We start from the raw sequence: 19,239 nt of genomic DNA on the forward strand, positions 1-19,239 counted from the left end.
CTCTGAAACACAGGGACATATCTATCAATTATTCACAATTTGTAACTACTCTTCAAATTTTTCTGTGTACTTCTTTTTTTTTTTTAGATTTTATTTATTTATTTGACAGAGAGAGATCACAGGTAGGTAGAGAGGCTGGCAGAGAGAGAGAGGGAAGCAGGCTCCCTGCTGAGCAGAGAGCCCGATGTGGGACTCAATCCCAGGACTCTGAGATCATGACCTGAGCCGAAGGCAGCAGCTTAACCCACTGAGCCACCCAGGCGCCCCTTCTGTGTACTTTCAAGATAAAATATTTGAAGCCACAGGCAGACTAAAAGCCATATCTAATAAACACTAAGAATCCCAAAATAAGGAAGACATGGGCATTGTCTTCATGAACTCAGAAGCTATGAAAAGTACACACTTGTAAACAAACAACTGTATCACAATTATCATTTTATCATGGTTGTGACAATAACAGAAGGCGGCCCTAGGTAAATCATACACAAAAATGAACTCAAAATGTATCAAACAGCAACATGTAAGAATTAAAACTATAAAACTCTTAGAAAAAAACAGGAGTAAATCTTCATGATCTTGAGTTGGGCTTCTTAGATATGACACGAAAAGCACAAACAACAACAGAAAAAATAAACTGGATTTCATCAAAATTTCAAGTTACTATACTTCAAAGTACACCATCAAGAAGGTGATGGACAACTCAGAATGAGAGAAAATATTTGGAAATTGTGTGCCTGATAAGGGACTTATGTCCAGAATATATAAAGAATCCTGATAACTCAACAGTAGACAAATAAGTCAACTGAAACAGGAAAAAAATCTGAAGAGACATTCCTCCAGAGAAGATATACAAATGGCCAATAAGCACATGAAATAATGCTCAACATCACTGTTCTTTAGAGAAACGCAGATCAAAACTACAATGAGATACCACTTCACACTCCCTAGGACAGCTATAATCATAAAGATAAACAACAACATGCATTGGTGAAGATGTGAAAAACTGAATCCTCGTAAGACTACTCGTGGGATTTTCAATGGTATAGCTAGCTTAAAAACCAGTTCCTCAAAATATTAAACACAATTATCATATGACTTAGTAATTCCATTCCTAGATATAAACCCCCCAAACCATAATATGCATCCATACAAAAACTTCTACACAAATGTTCATAGGTAATGTCCATCAACTAATGAATGAATTTAAAAAAAAAAACAAAACACAGTGGGATGCCTGGGTGACTCAGTGGGTTAAAGCCTCTGCTTTCGGCTCAGGTCATGATCCCAGGGTCCTGGGATTGAGCCCCACATCGGGCTCTCTGCTCCGAGGAAAGCCTGTTTCCTCCTCTCTCTCCCTGCCTGCTTCTCTTGCCTACTTGTGACCTCTGTCTGTCAAATAAATAAATAAAATCTTTAAAAAAATAAAATAAAATAAAAATTTTAAAAAACGCAGTGAATTGTATGTCACACAACATTCCACTGTCTGACAATACTGGCAATAAAAAGGAATGAGGTATTCAAAAGAGCTAAACACGAACCTTGAAACATGAACCTTGAAAACATTATGCTATGTGAAAGAAATCAATGAAAAGAACACTTACTGTATTATTCCAGTAGTATGAAATGTCCAGAACAAATCCACAGAAACAGAAAGTAGATTAGTGATTGCCAGGAATTAGGGGTAGGGTAATGATGAGAGAAGAGGAAGTAAAAGTTAAAGAGTGCAAGGTTTCTTTGAGGGAGGAGGAAAATGTCATAAAATTAGACGGTAGTGATGGTTACACAACTCCATGATTATACTAACACTCACTGAATTGTATACCTGCAAATTGTGAAATTTAGTACATATGAATTATATCTCAATAAGCTGTTATAATATAAAACAATAGAGGAATGTAACTAACACATAAAGAAGGAGGTATTCAACTCTATTTTTGTGGGTCAATGAAGGTTTTTACAAAAAGAAAACGTTCCCCTTTCACAAGAAGAAAAGCTAGATCCTTAAGACCGAAAAGGTTCAGGCGCCTGGGTGACTCAGTGGTTAAGCCTCTGCCTTCAGCTCAGGTCATGATCCCAGGGTCCCAGGATCGAGCCCCGCATCGGGCTCTCTGCTCAGCGGGGAGTCTGCCCCCCCCATCTCTCTCTACCTGCATCTCTGCCTACTTGTGATTTCTGTCAAATAAAAAAATACAATCTTAAAAAAAAAAAAAAAAACTGAAAAGGCTCTTCCCTGATGAAGGAGACAGATCTGTCACAACACACCCGACAAGGGCCAATGCTTACAAAGCCTGCCAAGTGATTGGAGTAGTACTTACTAAGTGTTGGCCACCATCCAGAGAGAAGGAAGAGCACACTGGAATGCACGAAAGAGTCAGTCATATGCAAAGACTGTTCATAGTTTATATGGATGGGGCATGAGTAGGTGGAGGAGAGGGGCAAGAGGTGACTTGAGAAGCAGGATGGGTTACAACCAGAGGTAGAAGAGTGTAATGGTTAAGCACAAGGATTCTGGAGCAGATTCCCTACATACAAAAGCTGGCTCCAACATTTATTACTAGGTGGCCCTGGGAAAGTTACTTAGCAGCTCTGAGTATCAGTTTCCTTATCTGTCAACAGAGGAAAACAGTACCAGGAGGATGAAAGGAATTATTTCATCTTCAGTGCTTAGGACATTGCTTCATGAAGTACCCACTGTCAGTAATATTTGGTTCTAGATTTGAGCATCTGCTTTTTTATTTATCATAAATCAAACAAAAGGAGACTGCAGAGACAGAAAACTGTGGCTTAACAGTGAATTCCTGGTTTGTTGAAGCATCCCTTTTTATGACAGTAAAAAAAAACCAAGGCTGTGCCACCAACTTCTTCATTTATTTAAAGAAACAAACAAACAAACAAAAAACAGTTAATTCCCGTTTATACTCTGCAAGGCTCTTGGAATGTGAAACTGAATAAAGACTCCCTGATTCTGATCCAGCTCAGTAGCAAAATGGCAACATTACCAACCAACAGCTGCCTGATAGGCTATGTGAGTCAAAGTGGTGGTCTTGGTCTTATTTCAAATTCACAATTTGCCACACTGCTAGCACTCAGCACAAATAGTATAAACAAAATGTCTTTTCAAATAAGGATCAAGGTCTATAGAAGAATAAAGAAAGTAAGCTCTGTTGGAGCTACTTCAATATGTACTTACATGCCATCCTATCAATTTGGTACTTAAAAATATAAAATTTATTCAAATGCAAACTTTACAATCATGGAAACAAGAAAGTACATAATTCCATTAAAAGACAAATTGTATCAATTTTGGTAGATAGTCCTGATTTTCTAGAAATTCTTTATAATGACACTTCTTAAAATTTTAAGATTCAAGCATTGAGAAATCTTTCTCAAAACTGACACAGGCAAAACTCGCACTTTTCCTCATGTAAACAGGAAGGGTGAAAGACCAAAGGAGCTGTTTTATTTTCAAATACTGTTTTTATACCGATTAAACTAAGAAAGTGATGTACATTTTCTGTAACTGTCTTCTATAACATTCAGTATAGTGCAAAAACTAGTTACATAACCCTCATTTTTTTTTTAAGAAGTTATTTATTTATTTGACAGACAGAGATCACAAATAGGCAGAGAGGCAGGCAGGGAGAGAGAGAGGAGGAAGCAGGCTCCCCACCGAGCAGCAGGCCAGATGCAGGGCTCTATCCCAGGACCCTGAGATCAAGAACTGAGCCGAAGGCAGAGGCTTAACCCACTGAGCTACCCAGGCGCCCCCATAACCCTCATTCTTAAGAATACTTATAGTTGTGGGGCGGCAGAGAGAAGGAAGGGTCCTGGGGTCTAGGGTCCTGGGATCTAGCCCCACACAGGACTCTCCGCAAGAGGCCTTGTTTCTCCTTCTCCCACTCCCCCAGCTTGTGTTACTGCTCTCTCTCTCTCTGTTAAATAAATAAATAAAATCTTTAAAAAGTTACAACAACAACAAAAAAAATACTTACAGTTGGAAAGGCAGAAGAAAAACTAAAATCTATCAATAAAGCAACTCAAAGCAAAATGTTTTTTTCCAACAAAGAAGAAACTATAAACTTCTATTACACTAACCCCTTCTGTTCTTTATTTTTTTTAACATATAATATGTTATTTTGCTTCAGGATACAGGTCTGTGAATCATCAGTCTTACACAATTCACAGTGCTCACCATCGCACATACCCCCACAATGTCCATCACCCAGCCACCCCATCCCTCCCACTTCTTTCAGTCCAGAAAACCTCAGTTTCCTGAGATTAAAAGTCTCTTATGGTTTGTCTCCCTCTCTGGTTTTGCCTTGTTTCATTTTTTTCCTTCCTTCCCCTATGATCTTCTGTCTTGTTTCTCAAACTCCTCATATCAGGGAGATCATATGATAATTACCTTTCTCTGACTGACTTATTCCCCTCAGCATAATCCCCTCTAATTCCATCCATGTCATTGCAAATGGCAAGATTTCATGTTTCTTTGATGGCTGCATAATATTCCATTGTATATAGATACCACATCTCTATCTGTTCATCTGTCAATGGACATCTAGGCTCTTTTCCATGGTTTGGCTATTGTGGACATGCAAAGCAAAATTTTTAAATAACAAACTGAGTGTGGTGCCTGGTTGGTTCAGTGGACAGAGCGTATGACTCTTTATCTTGGGGTTATAAGTTCAAGCCTCAGGTTGGGAACAAAGATTACTTAAAGATAATATATTTTAAAAATAAAATAGTAAAATAACAAACTGAAATAAGAAATGGGGGAAAGTTACACTGAATAAAGTTTTTTTAAAAAAGCTTCAAGGTAAAAGGAAACAGAGCCACAAGATGAGGGATATGTAGGACGATGTTAGGATCTAGAAAGAAAAGTGAAATGAAAACAAAAGATTAAAAATTCCACTTAAAATAAATTCCATACAGATAAATAATAACAAGTGAAGGACTTTGGAAGACCCAATTGCAACAGTATTTTTTTACGGGTCAATTACAACAGTATAAACAGAACTATGAAGAATGAATAATTCAATTCCCTGAAACTAGGATCAAAAAAACATAAAGTATGGGGGGGGGAATAGCAGTGTTTTGAGCAGAGAGAGAATGGGGTGGAGGTGGAAGGGATCATTTTTCCAACGAAATTTTTGACAATATAAAATGGCATAAAGACTCTATAGGACTGATTGTGGCAAGGATTATTAAAAGGACTGTTTTTGCAAAAAATAGTCAAGGTCTTCATCAATTTTCTCAAAGTCTCTTTTTTTTTTTTAAGATTTTATTGTATTTATTTGACAGACAGAGATCACAAGTAGGCAGAGAGAGAGAGAGAGAGGAGGAAGTAGGCTCCCCACCAAGCAGAGAGCCCGATGTGGGGCTCGATCCCAGAACTCCGGGATCATGAGCCGAGCCGAAGGCAGACGCTTAACCCACTGAGCCACCCAGGCACCCCTCAAAGGCTCTTAATATCAGGCTCCTATGATACTCAAATCATTTACTGCCCTTGTCAATTTTCCTTTTTTCACTTAAGAACTGGTGTAACTCAAATAAATCCTCATTTGAAAATGGTTTTGGGTAGAGCAAAGGGCATCCTTAACATCATTTCCATAGACTTAATAACAATTTACATCTGCAAGATTTGCAACTTACTATATAGTATATACATCATAAAGACAGAAATTTACCAGAGTAAATATACTTACATTTAAAATAACTTGTAATTATGCAGACTACAATCAGTCAGATAAAAAGTACCCTCTTGCCTTCCTCACTGCACTTAAATTATGCTTTGTATTATTTGTACAAACTAGTCCACCTTTGGGGGCACGTGGATGGCTCAGTTGGCAACACGTCCCAACTCTTGATTTTGGCTTGTGTCATGATCTCAGGGTAGTGAGATCAAGCCCCGAGTCCGGCTTTGCAGGGAGTCTGCTTGAGATTCCCTCTCTCTCCCCCCACAAGCTTGCACATACACAGCTGCACACACTCTCTAATAAATCTTTAAAAAAAAATAGTCCATCTTCATCACTACACGCTAACTACTGCAAATAAAGAAAACAATTTATGCTAGCAGTGTCATTCACATGACAATCACACAAAATATTTGTTGGGGGGGGCACTGCTCAAAGGCAGAAAGGACACACACAAGTGATTGTTCCTGGCGGCCACCTGAGAGGATACAAAAGCCTACCTGGCAAAGGGAGCTTAAAAGGGAACTGCAGCCTTTTAACAAAGGAATTGTGGCAGGACTAGCCTGAAAATGGGAGGGTAGGTATTGATTCCGGAGCTTCTAAAGGATAATTACGACTATATCAGAAGCTAGCTTTGCTTCAGTGAAATGTTTAGGGGCTAGAGAGTACCTCTGACCACAGCCAAGGATGGCCATTCATTGAACAATATTCCTTGAGCACCTACTATGTGCCAGGAACCAGTCAAGCCACTGGGGATAGAGCAATAAAAGAGACACTATAACTCCCCTCATGGAACTTGTATTACTGTGAGGAGAAAGACAACAAGCTAATAAACAAGAGATGTCAAATAATGGTAACTACCATAAAACAATGTCAGACAAAAACAGTGCAATAGAGCAAGTGGAGGTACTTATAGAAGGTGGTCAAAGAGGTAACACTTCCACAAAGACCCAGATGAAAAGAGGGAGTCATCTAAAGCTCTGAGACCTATTTCCTGTATAGGAAAGAGTAAAGAGAAAAGCTCTGTGAGGGAAGAAGCATGGTTGCTAAGAAGAAAAGCAGGAAGGTCACTGTGGGTAGAGAGGCATGAGCAAGACAGGGAGCGGAAGGCGATGAAGTCAGAAAGAGGTGAAGAGGCCAAGTCATGCAGGCCTTAGAGGTCACAGCAGGGAACTAGGGATTTCTTAACATTGGGACAGGAAGAAATTGGAGGGATTACTGACAGGAAAGTGACAAGGGAAGCAGGGAAGCGACAAGATCTGATATGTGTTTTTAAAAGTTTGGATTATTCTCGTGATCAGAGAAATATAAACTTTTTTATTTGAGCTTACAAACAAATCATAAATTATAAAGAAGCTATCCTTAATATTCCTGCCATAAAGCTTTATCATACAGTTACTGACTTAAAAAACTTAAAGATACAAAAAAAATCCTGTAAATACCATCAAATCACAAAAGAATATTTCATAATTTTTCTGCATTATTCTTTTTTAAAAAATAATTATTCCAGCATTAATCTCAACCTAAACCTCACTTGTTCCAATTTATAGAAGACATTGTTTATAAGATTCCTCTTTTTTTCCCTTCCACAGTAGACAGGAGACAGTTGAATAAAATGGATTTTTGCCAAAAGCCAAAATATCTCTATTGCCCCCTAGTGTCCTTCTAAAGAATGAAGGCCTTCAAAGATTTGCAGCTTGGAAATGGTCAGGAACACATTGACTGGATTTTGGAACAGAGCTTCTAGCAACCTCTGCTGACGGAATCTTGCAGGTGTAATTAAATTGTTCTGTTTTTAAAAACATTAATTTCCTCTGAAGTTAAGATCATTAAGGTCCCTCACACTGTTTTGTTTTGTTTTTTAAGACTTTTCTTCCCAGCCAGCTGCAATTAAATTAAAATTGGTCATTAATCAAATATGGTAATGACGATGAAAACAATGATAAATCCCAGCAATTCTAAGTGCTTAGAATGTGTCAATCCCCATCCTAAGTGTTTACTTAAATCATCTCATTCTCATAGCAACTTCTGAGAACTAAAAGAGAACTTTTACCCACTGTTAATTCTTCAACCCTATGCATAAGGAAAGAGACTGACTGATACAGGTGGCTGGCAATGACCAAGGACAACGGGATGAGAAGCCTCAGACCAGAAGTCAGAGAAGCACAGTGGTGGCCCAAACGTGGACTCTTCACTACAGAACGTGCCAGCCTGGGAGTCAGAGAAAGTTCATGGAAAACAGGTGCTCACAACTAAAAAGGCACCGCTATATCTAGCCTTTAGCTACAGTCATAAAAATGCAACTTTTGATTTTTTGCAGTAACAGGCAAGAGGACAGCAAGGCTAATAAAAATCCTCAATAATCCCAAAGTCTCCACTTAACTGTAAGTTACAACCTTTTTTACATTTAAAAAAAATCAGAATCGGGCACAATAGATATGATTTAGAAGTTCTTTTTTACCCCTCTTTTCTCTGACTCTACCAATCTGAAATTTTGTTCATTAAGCGCAAAGAAAAATAATAAATCTTCAAATACTAAATACTTCTAATTAGTTAACAATTGGTATAGTTTGACAAAGTTAGGTAATGGTTTGAATGCTGTTTCCATTTGCATTCTAGTTGAAAGAACAATTCCACTACCACTGTAGGTAAGTAAAATGGAACAAAGGAAGAATAAAAAAGCAAGTTTGTCATCAAAAGAATTATGGTATACAACATTAACATCTCCATTCCAGTGACCTCAACAGTAGTAACACCAGACCAACTACTAACCAGCAACTGAAGTAAACTACATATAAAAAACAACAAAATTAATCATAACCAGGTGGTATAGATTTTATTCCATCTCCTAATTTATGTTCTCTCATAACTCTCCAATTATACAGCTGTTAAACTCATTCTTTAAAAGTTTTGTGACTAGAAGGGGCACAAAGAACTATTTGGGTGACAGAAATGTCCCATATCTTGTTTCGGATGGTGCCTGAACACAAAATATACAATTATTAACACTTACCAAACTGAACCCTGAAGATCCGTACACATTAAAGATATATAAATTACACCTCAATGAAAACAATCACAATTCCTTTTAGTCACAATTTCTGTTTTAAGAAGAGAAAACTATAACTTTTTTTTGCCTCATTTGACAGGTAGGTTCTAGTTACAGTCTATAAATTAAATTAACTAATATCATAGAGCAGCTCCTATAATTATTAAACTATTATGTAACTAAATTGTAAACTTAGATTAAAAATAATAATAGATTGTAAACTTAGGAAAAGGCAATATAATGGTTCTACCCGAAATAGGTATCTTCATACATTTTTATATTCATATTTCACCTGTTCATTCCTCAATCCCTACTTCCATTTTCCACTTAGTAAGAACTAAGGATTGCTAAGTCACAAAGACAGAACACTCTCAAATGTCATAAAATGAACTGCTCAATTATAAAAGCCAAATACACTCAATCCACTTGACAAATATTTACTCTGTATGTACTACTATATAAAAACACTACACCAGAGGTTTTTTTAAAAGTTTTTAGAAATTACTGAACCATTTATATACAAGTCCCTATACTTGAGATCATTACAAATGATTGCAAAGTGGAGGCAGAGGAGTTAAGACAAGCACACAAGTAATGAATGAACAAAGAAAACAGTTTGTGTTTGCTATGGAAGGCAGAAGCCAAGCCTGGGGAGTAAAACATGCAGTTGGCATCTGGAGGGGCTGCATGGAGGAAATCACATTTGAAATGGTCCCTAAAGGCTGGACAGAATTTTAACAACCAGGAACTAGAGGAATGGATGGAAAGGAAGCATGAAAGTTTTGGCCTGTACCAACACAAAACTCTGTTAGGGAGAACTAATGGGCAAACAGGAATTGGTGAGGTCTGATCAATTTAAAAATCAGAACTTCCATATATTTGCCTATACTCATGAAAAATCAGATATGTCCTTAAAAAATATATCCTGAATTACCAATACGACTAGTGCTAAATGGGAACTGATATATGCCAGTTGCGGAAAATAATCAAAGAGAGTGGGTAAGATGGAGACATCAAGACCTTCTACAACACCTCCAGTGAGGAGACACCCCTCAGTGCTGCTGACTTCATCCGAGTGGCTGTCCTCCTACCTAGTCTACTCAGGGTTCAGACCAGGGAGGAAAAAGAGCAGGAGGGGCAAGGGAGCGGAGCCAAGGGATGGATAGCTGGTCTTTTTTTTTTTTTTTTCTTCTTTGAATAAATGTCACTTTTTGAGGCAAAAAAATAAAAATATATATTTTAAAATATTTTTAAAAATGAAAAAAGGAATCCTTCTGTAAAGTTTTTTCAAAAATCCATTTCCATACTTCCATTTCCCTTATGAGTATTTTAATGATTCTCTATATAAAAGAACCTGACAAATAAATAGTTGAACTTGACAATATCTTTGGACTAGCCTTGGGGCTAGTTTTAGGGATTCCTTCTTTAACAAAATAAACCAAAAAGTCTGCAACTCACTTCTTAAGAAAAAAACAGTACAGGGGTGCCTGGGTGCCTCAGTTGATTAAGCATCTGCCTTTGGCTCAGGTCATGATCCCAGGCTCCTGGGATCAAGCCCCACGTCAGGTTCTCTGTAATGGAAGAGAAGTGTTTGGTTCTCCCTTTCCTGCTCCCCCTGCTTGTGCTTTCTCCCCCTGTTTGTGCTCTCTCTCTCTCTCTCTCTGTTAAATAAATAAATAATTTTTTAAAATTCCTCTAAAAAAAGAAAAACAGTATAATAACTAAACTGCAGGATATAACAGATACAAAAAAAAATTCAAGTGAAATTCATGCATGCTAATATAGTAACCAAATCCCAAGAGTTTCAAGACTGCATCAGTACCCATAAATTTTACATCAGTTGTTCCTTTAGAGAAAGGTAGCTATATAATATATTTACCATGAACAAAATAAAATCAAGTAGAGTCTATATCATACAATAGTAAAGGATTACTCACAATGGCTACAGTTTTTTTCTAGAAAGTAACTAATTTGCCATTACTAGAACCAAAAGCACCAAACACTGAATATAAATTTACGCTCACTCCAGAGCTGCTAATTGGCTCCCACCTCTCCATATCATTCATTCTTTCTAATAGAAGCACTGAATTTCCGCTACAATCCTAGATTCCTAAAGTAAATATGATATTTCTCATGTAAAAGATTAAGTTCAAAATCAGCAGCTTTCTTTATCCCTTCTGCATGCCTGCTGACAAAAATGCAAAAACTATGGCTATGGTTTGAGCATACATCTTGAAGCCCACATTATTGAGGACAAAAGGACGGAAGCAAGCTCATCCATGTGTGTGCCATGTGTGGCACACTGGACCTACAAGCTAGTTCTGGTCCACTTAACTGTTGATTGAATTTATGTGAGATAGAAAGAAAATGAATTTATGTGAGATAGAAAGAAAAGACTACTTCTATCTTGTTTAAGCCGTTGTTGTTGTTGTTGTTGTTGTTGTTTTTCCATTTTGTCAGCATCAGCCAAATTACATAATACAGTAGTCCTCCCTTAAACATAGTTTCATTTTCCAGTTTCATTACCCACCACCAACCATGGTCAGGAGGTCAACTGTAGCCCAACACACTGTAGCACCAATGCTAGGTCATTCACCTCACTTCGTCACACAGGCATTTTATCATCTCAGATCATCAAAATGTACATATTTCGATAGAGATCATATTCACCTAACTCATTACAGTATGTTATAATTGTTCTATTTTATCATTAGTTGTTCATCTATTACTGTGCCTAATTAATAAACGAAACTTTATCAAAGGCATATATGGATAGGAAAAAACATAGTATACACAGAGTTTGGAACCATCTGCCTTCAGGAACCCACTGAGGGTTTAGGAATGCATCCCCCACAGATAAGGGGGGACTACTGTAAGGTACTAACTAATACACAAGCCAGCCCCTTGAAACAGGCTCACAGCCCAGGTCCACGGCTTCCAAGTACAGAAAGTAGCAGAGTAATGTTAAAAGCAAAGAGGGCCTGGGTTTAAATAGCAACTCTACCACTTAATGGCCAGGTAAATGACTAAATAAGCAAATTGGGCAAATAATTTAACCTCTGTGGGGGGAAAAATGAGAAATATTTACTGATTTTTAAAGGTTCTTATTTACTCAAATTCTTTTTTGTACTGAAAAGCTTTATACTTTTATTTATATATTCAGACATATCTTCCACTAAGCTTAGTTCTAATTTGTTATTGTTGTTCCTGCTGTGAAACAGGTATCTTTTCTTCATTAACCCTTTAAACTACATACATAAAATAAAAATAAATTAAATACTATAAATTAATCTGTTATAAATGTTTTTTTTAAAGATTTTATTTATTTATTTGACAGACAAAGATCACAAGTAGGCAGAGTGGCAGGCAGAGAGAGAGAGGAGGAAGCAGGCTCCCCGCTGAGCAGAGAGCCCAATGCGGGGCTCGATCCCAGGACCCCGAGATCATGACCTGAGCTGAAGGCAGAGGCTTAACCCTCTGAGCCACCCAGGCGCCCCCTGTTATAAATGTTTTGATCAGTTCTTTTTTATTTTAGGTAGAGTCACACTAAATACAATAATCTTACTTTTTCCTTTCTAATATTCAATTCTGATTATTTCAATTTTACTTAATTGGCAAAATGTGTAGAAGAATAATGCAATAGTTACCATCCTTTATTCCAGATTTTAAAGGGAATAACTCTAATGCTCCTTAATTATTTATAACACTGACTGCCGGTAGGAAGCATGAATGTATAATTTAATGAGGTATAAAAGTTTTCTTTTAGTTTCACTTTTAGATGTTTTCATTAAAAATTACATTAAAATTTTTTGATTCACTTTTTGCTATATATTTAAATAGATGACCATATTGACAAATAACAGGCACCATTCTAAGGGTTCCAAATACATTCATTCAATCACAGAATCATCTACACAATTCCAGTTAAGTATTTTATTAGCCCCATCTTACAGAGGAGGAAAAAAAGACACAAAAGAAGTAACCAGCTTGAAACTGAAAGCTCCATGTGGCTCCAAAATCCATTCTCTTAAATACTACTCTACATCATTTCCCTGTATCTATATGTTACTTCTTTTTATAGCCTGGATCACTATTATAATACTCCAGTTAACACTGGAAGCTGGGAGACAATCTAAGTGGCTACTGCCATTGTAGTGATCCTAGATTCACTAAGGTGGTAGTAATAGAGATGGCCAGAAAAGGAGCAATCTGGATGGAGAGAGATCTAATGAGACTTACAATGAACGATGTGGGACAGGAGAGAAAGAAAGTAACCAATCATGGTGACTAGGTTTTGTGGTCTACCTGTTAGCAAATATTTAGAACTCTGCTTCCTATGATTTATGTTAATTTTTTTATGTCCCTTGCTTTTCTATGTTCCTTCATGCTTCCTAATTTATGCTTTCTTATAGCACTTCACTTCATTAAATCCTTTTTGGAACAAGATAAGATAGGAATTTATTCACAGAAGATGTATTTTACTTCCATGTTCAATATTATTCTGTTTGGAGTTTTTTCTCTATCTGTTCTAATTTTTTTTCTTTCTTTTCCCTTTTTTAGTTTTTCATTTTAATTCAATTTAGTTAACACACAGTATAGTATCAGTTTCAGGGGTAGAAGTTAGTGATTTATCAGTTGTATTAACATCAAGTGCCCTCCTTAATGCCCATCACCCTATCCATTCTAATTTTTAAATTAAGATCTTAATTGGCTTACAATGAAGAAATATTAACTGAATGCAACCCCATTATTTGTCTCTAGTCACAGGCACATCTTATGGTCAATATGGAAAAATATGAGGCAGGAAAAAAAAAATTAGGTATAAAAAAATCCTCATTCTCACAATCCAGAAACAAGCAATGTAAATCCTTTTTTCCACACATCTGTATCATTTAAATTTTTGAACTCATACTGTTTAGACAGTTGTACATCACTCCCTAGTGCTACTGAAAACTCTTATTAAACACATTCAATGACTGTTTACTATTTTATGACTACACAACAGTTCACTTGTCTTTCCTCTTCCTACTAGACACGTACTCACATTATTCCTGATACCACCAGGGGTATGGACATGCTCTCATCATTTCCATCAAATGAAAACAGATTGGAGATCCAGTGCTCCAACCCACCACTCCCATGGAACACATTCTGAAAATCATTATTACACACAGTACTGTGATAAACATTTTTGGGCATAAAGCTTTCTCTAAATTTCCTCAGGTTAGACTCCCAGAAGTAATATCACTGAGATTAGAGGATTGTTAGGCTCTCAATACTTGGTAATACAGTTTCAATAAGAAAAACAACTGTCAGGGGCCTCCGGGTGACTCAGATGGTGAAGTGACTGCCTTCGGCTCAGGTCATGATCCTGAAATTTCATCAGAAATTTATTTTCTCACAGTTCTGAAGGCCAGACGTCTAAGGTCAAGGTAATTTGGTTTCTGCTGAGAGCTTTCCTCCTGGCTTGGAGATGTCCACCTTTTTGCTTTGTTATATGCAGACCTGGCTCTTTGGTGTCTCTCTTCCTACAAGCAAACTAAATCTTTAAGATCAGGGTCCACCCCTACGATGTAATTTAACCTTTATTACTTCCAAAGAGTCTCATGTCCAAATGCAGCCACACTGGGGGTTGGGGCTTCAACACATGAATTTTGAGGGCACACAAAAATTCACTCACAATATTCTGACATTTCATGATCAACCTAAATTTATCCATATGGGGGCGCCTGGGTGGCTCAGTGGGTTAAGCCGCTGCCTTCGGCTCGGGTTATGATCTCAGGGTCCTGGGATCGAGTCCCACATCAGGCTCTCTGCTCAGCGGGGGGCCTGCTTCCCTTCCTCTCTCTCTGTGATCTCTTCCCTTCCTCTCTCCTACTGTGATCTCTCTCTGTCAAATAAATAAATAAAATATTTTTTAAAAAAATTTATCCATATGTGCTTGAAAAAAATATCAAATAAGGGTTCTATATATGTTCAGTAGAGAAAACATATGCATTCATATTGTTCACTACGATACTCTTACTGTTTGTTCTAAGGATTTCTGAATCTCCATTATGATTGTAGATTTGTCTATTCCTCGTTATTCCTATCAATTATTTTTGTTTAATAAATATTTCTGTCAATTTTTGCTTTAAATATATTGTGTTAGATTGAGAGATTAAGAAATGCCAAATTTTCCTGGAAGATAACTTGTTCCCTTTAGCATTAAGTAATGACACTCACTTGGCTAATTAGGTTAATAATGACTTAAAGATTATTTTGTCTTAAGTCAATTTTGTAAGATTAATCAGTTATCTTTTGGTTAGTATTTTCCTGCTATTTTTTATTCCTCTTCCTTTCAAACTTTCTGGTCATCACGTTTTAGGTGTATCACTCATAAACAGAATGTATCTGAATATTTAAATCTACTCTGAGAATTTAAATCTACTCTAAGTGGCAATTTGAGTCCACTTACATCTACTGCGAATACTGATACATCTGTATTTGTGCCTACCGCCTTATTTTTCTCTGTTTACCAAGATTTTCCTCTACATCTTTTTTCTCCTTTCCTGTCTTTTACTAGAATGATTGAGTCTTCTTCAGAGGCAGATTAAGAGTATTGCAATGGAAGTGGTGCACACAGTAAGGGGGTGCATTTTCTGTAAAGAACCTTAAAACAGGGGCACCTGGGTGGCTCAGTTGTTAAGTGTCTGCCTTCAGCTCAGGCTATGATCTGAGTCCCCGGATGGAGCCCTTCTTAGCAGAAGGGAGGGAGAAAAGGTTCTCTCTCTGCCCTTCACCCTACTTGTGCACTTTCTCTCTCTCTCTCAAATAAATAAAAATCTTAAAAAAAAAAAAAATGGGGCACCTGGGTGGCTCAGTGGGTTAAAGGCTCTGCCTTCCACTCAGGTCATGATCCCAGTGTCCTGGGATTGAGCCCTGCATCAGGCTCTCTGCTCAGTGGGGAGCCTGCTTCTCCCCTTTTTCTGCCTGCCTTTCTGCCTACTTGTGATCCCTCTCTGTCAAATAAATAAAATTAAAAAAAAAATCTTAAAAAAAAAAAAGAACCTTAAAACAGTAATAAAATCATCCAAAGATGAGTCTGTTTTTCATTATCACCATTTGCTGGCAATTCTAAAAATGTCAGATTAGAAATTTGTTTTTTATTGATTTTTACTATGATTAGTACTGAATTTTGATAATATATATTAGCTTTAAAGTGGCATATTTTTATTCTTTCAATAAACATTGTATTCTACCTGAAGTTAATTTACAGAACTCCCAGTTAGACAGTCAGCACCACACCGCATACATGCACAGACATACTCTGATATGTATGTTTACAGATAATGTTTTGAGTGGTTCAGAATCATTCAAACTTACTTCAAGGGTAGTTTCATATCTCTAATCCTTGTTGTACTACATGTTTCTGCATTCAAACAGCAGATCCAAAATAAACTGATATATTAAAGAAACAATACTTGAGTACCTCTCATTCTGTTACTCTTTGAGAAAAAAACAAAAGATGGGAGACTAGGTTGGCAGAAGAATTCAAAAGGGCAACGTTTGAACACCTGAATTATTTTCACCAACAACATTCTAAAGCAGATCATTTGATGACAATATTTATCATAATCTGCCATTTATTTTTATGTAAGAAAAAATATATGTATAATATATTTTAGTGAAGAGGTATTTTTTTTAAGATTTTACTTATTTATTTGACAGAGAGAGAGAGATAGATCACAAGAAGGCAGAGAAGGCAGAGAGAGAAGGGGAAGCCTGCAGGGAGCCTGCTGCGGGGCTCAATCCTAGGAACCTGAGATCATGACCTAAGCCAAAGGCAGAGGCCCAACATGTTGAGCCACCCAGGTGCCCCGAAAAGAGGTATTTTTTAAAAGCCACTAGAATGGATATCAAAATTTTTTTTAAAAATAGAGGAATGGGGGCGCCTGGGTGGCTCAGTGGGTTAAGCCGCTGCCTTCGGCTCAGGTCATGGTCTCGGAGTCCTGGGATCGAGCCCCGCATCGGGCTCTCTGCTCAGCAGGGAGCCTGCTTCCCTCTCTCTCTCTGCCTGCCTCTCCATCTACTTGTGATTTCTCTCTGTCAAATAAATAAATAAAATCTTTAAAAAAAAAAAAAAAAAATAGAGGAATGGCGTGTCTGGGTGATGGACATTGGGGAGGGTATGTATTGTGCTGAGTACTGTGTATTGTGTAAGACTGATGAATCACTGACCTGTACCCGTGAAAAAAATAATATATTATATGTTAATAATAATTTAAAATAAATAAAATTTAAAAATAAAAGAAATGGTCAACATTGCAGTTTCAGGAATCTATTATGAAACAAGATTTTTTTTTTAAGATTTTATTTATTTACTTGAGAGGGAGAGTGATCAAGAGAGAGCACAAGCCAGGGGGAGAGGCAAAAGGGGAAGCAGACTCCCCACTGAGCAGGGAGCCCATGCAGGACTCCACTGGGATCAGGACTTGAGCTGAAGGCAGACGATTAACTGATTGAGTCACTCAGGTGCCCCATGAAACAAGATTTTTTTTCTTTTTTTTTGTTTTTTTGTTTTTTAAAAACATCTTGAAACAAGATTTTTTTTTTTTAAGATTTTATTTATTTATTTTACAGAGAGAAATCACAAGTAGGCAGAGAGGCAGGCAGAGAGAGGAGGAAGCAGGCTCCCTGCTGAGCAGAGAGCCCGATGCGAGACTCGATCCCAGGACCCTGAGATCATGACCTGAGCCGAAGGCAGCGGCTTAACCCACTGAGCCACCTAGGCGCCCCGAAACAAGATTTTTTAATGAAACTACCAACTTATGTGCCTCTTTTTTTTTTTTTAATTTCACATACACGTGCACACACACATACATGTATGTTTATATATATGTATACACACACACACATACACACATCTCAGGTTTCAACTGAAAAATATTTTTCAAAATTAAAATTAAAAGCTTTCTTTGATTTGTCTCCCCCTGATTTCCCCCGTCTCACTTCTCCATGAGAGACTGCAGACTCTGAGAAACAAACTAAGGGTTTTGGAGGGGAGGAGAGTGGGGGGTTCATGAGCCTGGTGGTGGGTATTAAGAAGGGCATGTATTACATGGAGCACTGGGTGTGGTGCATAAACAATGAATTTTGGAACACTGAAAAAAAATAAAAGAAAATAACGTTTTAAATAAATAAATTAAATGAAAGCTTTCTTTGATCTGCGACTCCCAGGTGGCTCAGCTGGTTCAGAGTCCCACTCTCGGTTTCTGCTCAGGTCATGGTATCAGGGTGGTGAGATGGAGCCTTCCGTTGGGCTCCACCCTCGGCATGGCATCAGCTTGAGATTCTTTCTCCCTCCCTCTGTTCCTCCCCTGTTCACATGCTCTCCTCTCTCTCTATTTCTCTCTAAAATAAATTTTAAAATCTTTAAAAAGCTTTCTTTACCAATGAATTAACAGATTGATAAATTTGGTATACTGGTACTTAATAAGATTATGCAAAGAATGCCCATTTTGTAAAGTCACTGACAGATTTGCAAAAGCTGTTTCTTTTCTGATCATTATTTGTTTCATCTCAATTATTATGGAAAATAATTTATCACAGAGGAGAGTGGTATTAAAAAATGATCTACTGCTAGTGTGAAATACACAAAGTATACCAATGGTTTTCTTTTACTATTTTGAGGTTATACAATTTATTTCTATTCTTTGGGCAATTACTCTTAAAATTATACCTTTCATATTTAAACTAATTTGAAGTTAATTAATAGCTCTAGCCTCCTTCCAAATAATAGAAGGATTTCCAACTGAATGAACTGATTCCACTCTCCTGTATTTCATTATTGATCACAGTAATTTTCAATCCACTTTGTTTTTTTGTTTTTTTTTTTAAAGATTTTTATTTATTTATTTGACAGAGAGAGATCACAAGTAGGCAGAGAGGCAGGCAGAGAGAGAGAGGAGGAAGCAGGCTCCCTGCTGAGCAGAGAGCCCGATGCGGGACTCGATCCCAGGACCCTGAGATCATGACCTGAGCCGAAGGCAGCGGCTTAACCCACTGAGCCACCCAGGCGCCCCTCAATCCACTTTGTTTTAAATTGCCCTAAATCAAGGTAACTGGGTGACTCATTCAGTTAAGCAGCTGCTTTAGGCATAGGTCATGATTTCATGGGTCCTGGGATAAAACCCCACATGGGGCTCCCTGCTCAGCCAGAAACCTGCTTCTCCCTCTACCCCTACCCCCATTCATGTGCACGAGCTTGTTCTCTCTCTCAAATAGATAAAATCTTTTTTAAAAAATCACCCTAAATTTATTTATTACTATTATTTATAGTAATGCTTGTAGTAATGCTTGTGGTAATGCTCAATGCTTATGTAGATTTAACAAAATGTCTGTCAACCCCTTTTTTTAAGACATTGCTTCCTACTGCCCATTTATTATTTGAGTTATATTTCCTCGTTCCTGAAGTACATCCTTTAGAGTTCTTTCAACAAGGGCTATCAGTAGTAA

The 19,239-nt window shown here is 37.4% G+C and overlaps 1 protein-coding gene across 2 annotated transcripts in view; it reads right to left on the minus strand.

Moving 5' to 3' along the window:
- Nucleotides 1-19,239, minus strand: part of WDR70 (WD repeat domain 70) — a 297,351-nt gene that overhangs the window by 261,716 nt on the left and 16,396 nt on the right. The window lies entirely within an intron of this gene.

The sequence above is a fragment of the Mustela nivalis genome, assembly GCF_964662115.1.
Source record: "Mustela nivalis genome assembly, chromosome: 3".
Classification (NCBI taxonomy): domain Eukaryota; kingdom Metazoa; phylum Chordata; class Mammalia; order Carnivora; family Mustelidae; genus Mustela; species Mustela nivalis.